Below are 7,108 nucleotides of genomic sequence, written 5' to 3'. Positions count from 1 at the left end.
CTTTCTTATTCATACTATTTAATTGCAGCTTTACTTTTGATTCATATGAACTATTCTATTGCTGTTTATTTTCCGGGACAATCCAATTTCAGCCGGAATGCTGCCCAAATTTTTATAAACTGTTTTTTACTTTCATTCATGTTTTGGTTTTGGCTATTTAAACTCTGGTTTACTCCACTTTTACCAAACTAATTCATGAATGCTAGGGCAAGCTTTCTCATTCTCTTTGATTTCCTGGTTCATAATCTGTATTTTTGATGATTAGATTCCAATTTTTTTTGCTATTTCTATATCTATCTGAATCATCATCAACCTAATTTTCTTGTTTGGTTATGAGTTACCTGTAGCCTTTAATTGTGAATACTTGTTACTTAGAAACTTATCATTATACCACTTACATTAACCCACTTTTTACTAACTCACTAATTTTAACTTCTTAAACTCTTTTTCAATTCTACCTAACCTAACCTTTCATACTCTCTCTTCTTGGTTTTTCACTTTCTCTTTAACTTTCTAACCATGGCATATTGATAATTTTTCCTAATTAACATGCCTTCTATTACATTTTGGATTGTGAATTCTTCTTTTCAGACTTTTAACTCCTATACCATCCTTAATGCACATTTACTTAACTCATTTTCCTTCTTCTACTGCTACTTTGCCACTTTGTGTTTCTTTTGATTATTTGCCTATTTGTTTTCCTATTTTTTTATATCCAGATTTTCTGTCTTTCAGGATGTCTGCCAGCCAAAGAAAGGGAAAAGCAAAGGCAACTACTGGAAAATGTAAACAAGGAGAATCCGCTATGTCCATCATGGATATCATGCACGATGACTCTTAGCGGGAGAAGAACTTTACCCCGCAGGAGAAAGCCGACCAGTTACTCCCTGCTACTGATCCAGTGAAGTTTGCAAACCGATACTGTGAGCTGAAGTATCCGGTGTTTGCAACCTCCAGGAACCTATACCTGGAGAGGACTCTGAAGATCCCAGAAGAACTCCAGTAATACACCTCTGATCAGATCAAACAAAGAGGCTGGTTCTTCCTAGAAAGAAACTTGACTGAGGTCAATGCATCTTGGGTAAGGGAATTCTACTGCAATTACTTCAAGACTTTCCTAGATGCAGTGAACCTAAGAGGGAAGCAGATTCTGGTCACTGAAGAGGCCATAGAGGATGTTCTGAAACTTCTGCCTAAATCTGATCAGCTGGATGGTTATCAAAAAGCTGAGGAGGACATGCGCTTCATGAAGTTTGATTGGGATGCAGTCAAGGCCAGGATAGCCCTTGACCCGACCGTTCCTTGGATTATGGGTCAGAACACTACCATGCCAAAGGGAATCAAGCGGATTTACTTGAATGATGAAGCTCGGTTATGGCATTAGATACTTAGCAACTTCATTATGCCGAGTACTCACGAGACTGAGATACCAGCCGCTATGATCACCCTCCTATGGTGTGTGATGGAGGGTAAGGACCTGTACCTGCCACGCTTTATCCGATACTATATGGCCAGGGTCCACGTCCAGGCACTCTTTCCTTTCCTTATCTGATTACACAGCTAGGCCGTCGAGCTGACGTACCTTGGGAGGATGCTGGTGAAAAGCCACCTGCTGCAGAATGCAAGAAGATTATCCCTTACAGCAGGAACTTTCTGGCTTTGGGCTACAGACCTCCTTTCCTCACTGCTACTGCTGAGACAGCCACACCATCTGCCGGCCCCTCTTCCTCTACAGCTACTCCTGCCACCACCACTGCACCTCCACCTGCTCCAGAGCCCGTCTATCATCTAGTGCACCGCCTGTTTCGACGGCTTGACCAAATGGAGCGTCGCAACAAGCGATGCTATGAGCACCTGAAGCTGATGATACGATCTGGCGACATCCCCTCCGAGCCTGACACACCATTCGAGGCATCTGAGGAGGAGGCGGATGATCACGAGGCAGAGACCCATCCACAGAGTGAGGCTGCGCAGGCAGGCACAGAGCAGGCCGCATCACATCAGGAGGCTCCACCTCAGATTCAGGCTGTAGACCCCGAGATCCCTATCCAATCAGCACCTCCTCTGCAACAGGCAGATCCTCAGACCACCACCACAGAGACTCCAGCTACCCGTCCTTCCAGTGATGACACCCCTTCACACCCTGCTTGAGTGAGCATCAGGGACGATACTTCATTTTAAGTGTGGGGAGGTCGCCATCTCTAGCGTACATTTTTTTTTGGTGAACCACTACAGACTCTTTTTATTTTATTTTGCTACTTTTCTGTATTTTTCTTTTTATTTTTATTTTTCTTTTCTCAGTGCTTATATATTTCTATTTTTATGTATTTTTACTCTATTTATGTATTTTGCACTTTAGTTCATATTTTAGCCATTTAGTTTAGTAGCAATTCTAACTTATTAGTTATAGAAATTGTGGATTAATTAGTATAGTTTACCCTTTTTAGCATAAGATAGCTTAGTTTAAATTGAAAAATATAAAAAGGGAGTAAACTAGGAACTTGAACATAATAGAAACAACCCACACCTTGTATATATAGCATTATATGTTAGTTAGTTAACAACATTTCATCAAGGAGAAACACAAACTTTAAAGCCATTCAAAATAAATTTTACATTGAGAATAATGGGAACTTTTTATTTTACTTGCATGACATACATAACTGATAAATGATTTTTGAGCTAGAGAACACACAGCCTGTGAGTTTTGAGCTTAATTATATGGTTACATTCAAACCATAAATTTTATTCTTGTGTGTTCCGCCCTTCTTATTTATTCTGGTGTTCTTTACTTTGTTTTAATCTATATGTCCAATTATAGAATAGAAATACATACCAAGAGAGTGATTGAGGCCGTTATTTGATTTTAGCTCACTTATCCCAAATTAGCCTACCCTTTTACATCACCCTTGTTAGCCCCCTTGAGCCTTTAAATCCCCTCTTATTCTATAAGCCACAATACTAGCCTTAAGCAGAAAAACAAAATAAAAATCCCAAGTTGAATCCTTGGTTAGCTTAAGATAGAAAGTGTGTAATTGTTTAAGTGTGGGAAACCTATTGGGAACATGGATGATAAAAACAAAAGGTAGAAAAGTTGAAAAGAATAAAATTATTCAAATAAAAATTTTGGGAAGCATGCTCATGTAAAATCAAATAATTGAATTACCATGTGCAATAAAAAAAATATATTATTTTTCAGTATTGGAATAAAGGGAACACAAAAGAATTCCCCAAATGTGAAATAAAGCAATGCACATGGGGTAAAAAAATAATAAACATTGAAACATGAGCATGTAACATCAAAAGTGGAAAAATATAGAAAAATAGGTAAAGAAGTTTTGCTTTACAAAGTATGTATGTTAGGTGAGATCTTAGACAAATTAAGGATTTACTTATTAGCTTACTTAGCCTTATACATATACCCTTACCTTTACCTTGGCTGCATTACAACCTTAACTAAAGACCTCATGATTTTTGGTATGTCTATATTCTATAATTGTTGATTGGTTAGATGAAGAACAAAGTTATAGAAAGTAAGAATAAAAAGAAGAATAGAGTGATTAACCCAATAAACACTGAGTGACTAGAGAGTAAACACAAAATCCAGTGAGGGTTTAATAGCTCATTAACATATATCTCTGCTGAAATTATTAATTGTCTTGCAAGTTTATGAAATGTTTTTCTCTCCCATTTCAATTGTAAAGGCACTTTATCAACTATCTAAGGTTTGGATATATATATATATATGACTCCTTGAGAATGTGAATTAATTCAACTACATGCAAGCTTTATATACAAGTGCATAAAAATTAGAATTGCATGATGCATCTAGGTAGTTGCATTTAGATTAGATTGCATTGCATGGCATTCCACCACTTTAACCTAACATTACCCTTGGACTTAGCATGAGGACATGCTATTGTTTAAGTGTGGGGAGGTTGATAAACCCATATTTTATGATATATTTTGTGCTTAATCTGAGTGATTTATTCAATCCTTCACCCACTTATTCATATTAATCATGGTTTTACTTTCCCTTCCTTATTATGTGATGTATGTGAAAAACATGTTTCCTATACTTTAAAATTAATTATTTTAATTACCTTTATTTCCATTCGATGACGTGATTAGTGTGTTGAATAGTTTCAGATCTTCTAAGGCAGGAATGACTTAAAGGATGGAAAGGAAACATATAAAAATGGAAGAAAAGCACAAAACAGAGTTTTTGAAGAAACTGGCAGCCACGTGATCGTATGGGCGACGTGGCCCATGCCAGCACGAAAAGGCATTGACGCGGCCGCATGACTGACGCGACCGCGCGCCTTAAGCAGAACACATATGACGCGGTCGCATGACTGATGCGACCGCGTGACAAGGAAAACTCCGAATGACGCGACCGCGTGACCCACTCGGACGCGTGACAGAGGCCATGCACCAGAAATTGCAGAAAACGCTCATAGCGAATTCTGAAGCCTTTTTTGGCCCAAATCCAAGTCCAGAAGGCATAGACCAGAGGTTATGAAGTGGGGGAATGCATCCATTCAAAGAGAGTCTACACTTTAGTTAGTTTTCTATGATTTAGATTTAGTTTAGAGAGAGGTTCTCTCCTCTCTCTCCCCTCTTTAGGATTAGGATTTAGATTTAGGATTTTATGCGCTTTCAAGATTATCTCTTTTTATCAGGTTCAATATTCCTTTTTATTATTTTTCCAATTTTATTTATGGATTCTTCTATGTTACAGATTACTCTTTGAATTAATGTTATTTGAGGTATTTCAGTTTATTATTGCTTTCTTTTATTTACATTATTGTTATTCCCATCTGAAGACATTTTTATTCCAGTAGATTTACTTTTCTCCTTTTGGTCTTGGTTGAGAAATCAGTAACTCAGGAGTTATCAAACTCAAACATGATTGATAATTGTTATCTTTGTTAATTAAATTGAACTTCAATAATCCCAATCTTTTCTTAGGAAATAAATAAGATCCGAAGATCAAATCAATTAATCCCTTGACCTTCCTTTGCCTTAGTAAAGGTTAACAAAGTGGAATTAAGATTCAATTTTCATTATCATTGATAAGGATAGCTAGGATAGGACCTCTAATTTCTCATACCTTGCCAAAAGTTTATTTACAGTCATCTATTTATTTTACTTGCCATTTAAATTACTTGTTCTTCATTTACTTTAATTGCTAATTAAACCATTCGCTCCTCATTCTCAAAACCCCAATTTACAACCTCCATAACCAATAATAAGAACATACTTCCCTGCAGTTCCTTGAGAAGACGACCCGAGGTTTGAATACTTCGGTTATCAATTTATTTAGGGGTTTGTTACTTGTGACAACCAAAACGTTTGTACGAAGGGATTTCTGTTGGTTTAGAAACTATATCTACAATGCGACTATTTTTATAAATTCTTTACTAGCAAAAATTCTAACGTCACTACCCTCACCTATTTTTCTTTTAACGATCGAAAGTTTCAGGGCAAAATTTCTATTAAGGTGGGTAGGATGTAAAACACCATAAAATACTAAATAAATAATTAACAACTAATAAATAAATCAAATGAGTGTGAAAAAGGATTAAAGAATTTATATTTATAATTTGAAAGAATTAAAATATTTAGGGTGCGAATTAAAACGCTTATCTTTAAGGTTTTGGCCCAAAATTGGGCCAACAAGCTAAAACAAGTGAACCGGGTCCAAGTGGGCCCAAACTCAAACATATAAGCTTCCTTTGCTTTACAAAATTCAGAAGTTTCACACACACACACACATATATATATATATATATATATATATATAGAGAGAGAGAGAGAGAGAGAGAGAGAGAGAGAGAGAGAGAGAGAGAGAGAGAGAGAGAGAGAGAGAGAGAGAGAGAGAGAGAGAGACCCTAGCCACCCTCACCTTCAAACTTCCATCACTTTTGCTACGGAGTTCCAATTGATGAGCCGTTTGCAGCCACATGTTTGTCTTGGCTTCCACTTCAATTCTATCTAAATAGTTTGGTGAGTAACTCGAAATTTCAGCCCTAGTTTCTCATTAAAAGCTGGAATCACGTTTTTGGTGGTATCCATCACTAATTTCAGTGGGTAAAAATAAGGGACCTTTTTTTCCTCTTGGTTCATCAACTTATGAAAATTCTAGTTTTTAATATTGTGTCAAATTGTATAATATGTTGTTAGATTGAGTAATTAGAAGTTTAGCTTGGTGGAGTTTTAAAAAGAAAATCTTGGAAGTTTGAAATTGTGACATTAAGGTATGGGTGGTAGTTTTGAGTAGGCATTATGTAAGGTTACGTGGTTACTTACCCTTAGGATAAGTTGAATGGAATTGATTGTTGGTACGCTTAAATAATGGATATGAGTATTGAGTTGGTGGATGTGTTTTGGGTTTGTATCATTCTTTCGGTCCTTCTTATAGTAACTTAAGATATAACTATAAATAATTAGTCTTTTTTGTTTATTAAAGTATATAATTTAATATACTAAGAAGCACTCATCAAGAATATTTATTATTGCACAATCATACAATTTCAATGTTAATTCTTTTGTTAAAAAGTTATAGATAGTTTTTGTTAATTTATAATATTTTTATTATGATTTTATAAATTTTATGAGTTATATAATTTTAAAAAAGAACTCAATATTTTTTTGATAAATCATTTGCTAGCTTCATCTATATTATTTTTACAAACAATTAGTATTTGTGGTACATTAACTTAATATATAAGTATATGATGTTAAATTTTTTAACTATTAGACGGTATAATTAATAATTAAATATACTAAGAACCAAGACTTATTAGTGTTTACAGTAGTTAGTTTGGCGATGTAAATTTTAGTATTTATCAGTTGAAAACAAGGGTTTTAATTTTTACAAGTTATAATTTTAATTTTTAATTATTTTTAAAATCTTAATTTGTGTTTATGGTGGTTAACTTAGCGAAGAAAACTTAAGGGCTCAGTCTCACCAATAATATTATGATTTTGTAAATTATTGTCAAAGTCAATGTAATTCCTTAAGCTTAAAATAATGAATATAATAGCATAAGATTAATTTTATACTCTCTCTTAAATTTTAGTGAATAGGTGTACACAAAGAAGA

Source organism: Arachis ipaensis, chromosome B9, assembly GCF_059453495.1.
Source record: "Arachis ipaensis isolate K30076 ecotype BB chromosome B9, ASM5945349v1, whole genome shotgun sequence".
Classification (NCBI taxonomy): domain Eukaryota; kingdom Viridiplantae; phylum Streptophyta; class Magnoliopsida; order Fabales; family Fabaceae; genus Arachis; species Arachis ipaensis.
This window is presented reverse-complemented; position numbering follows the sequence as displayed.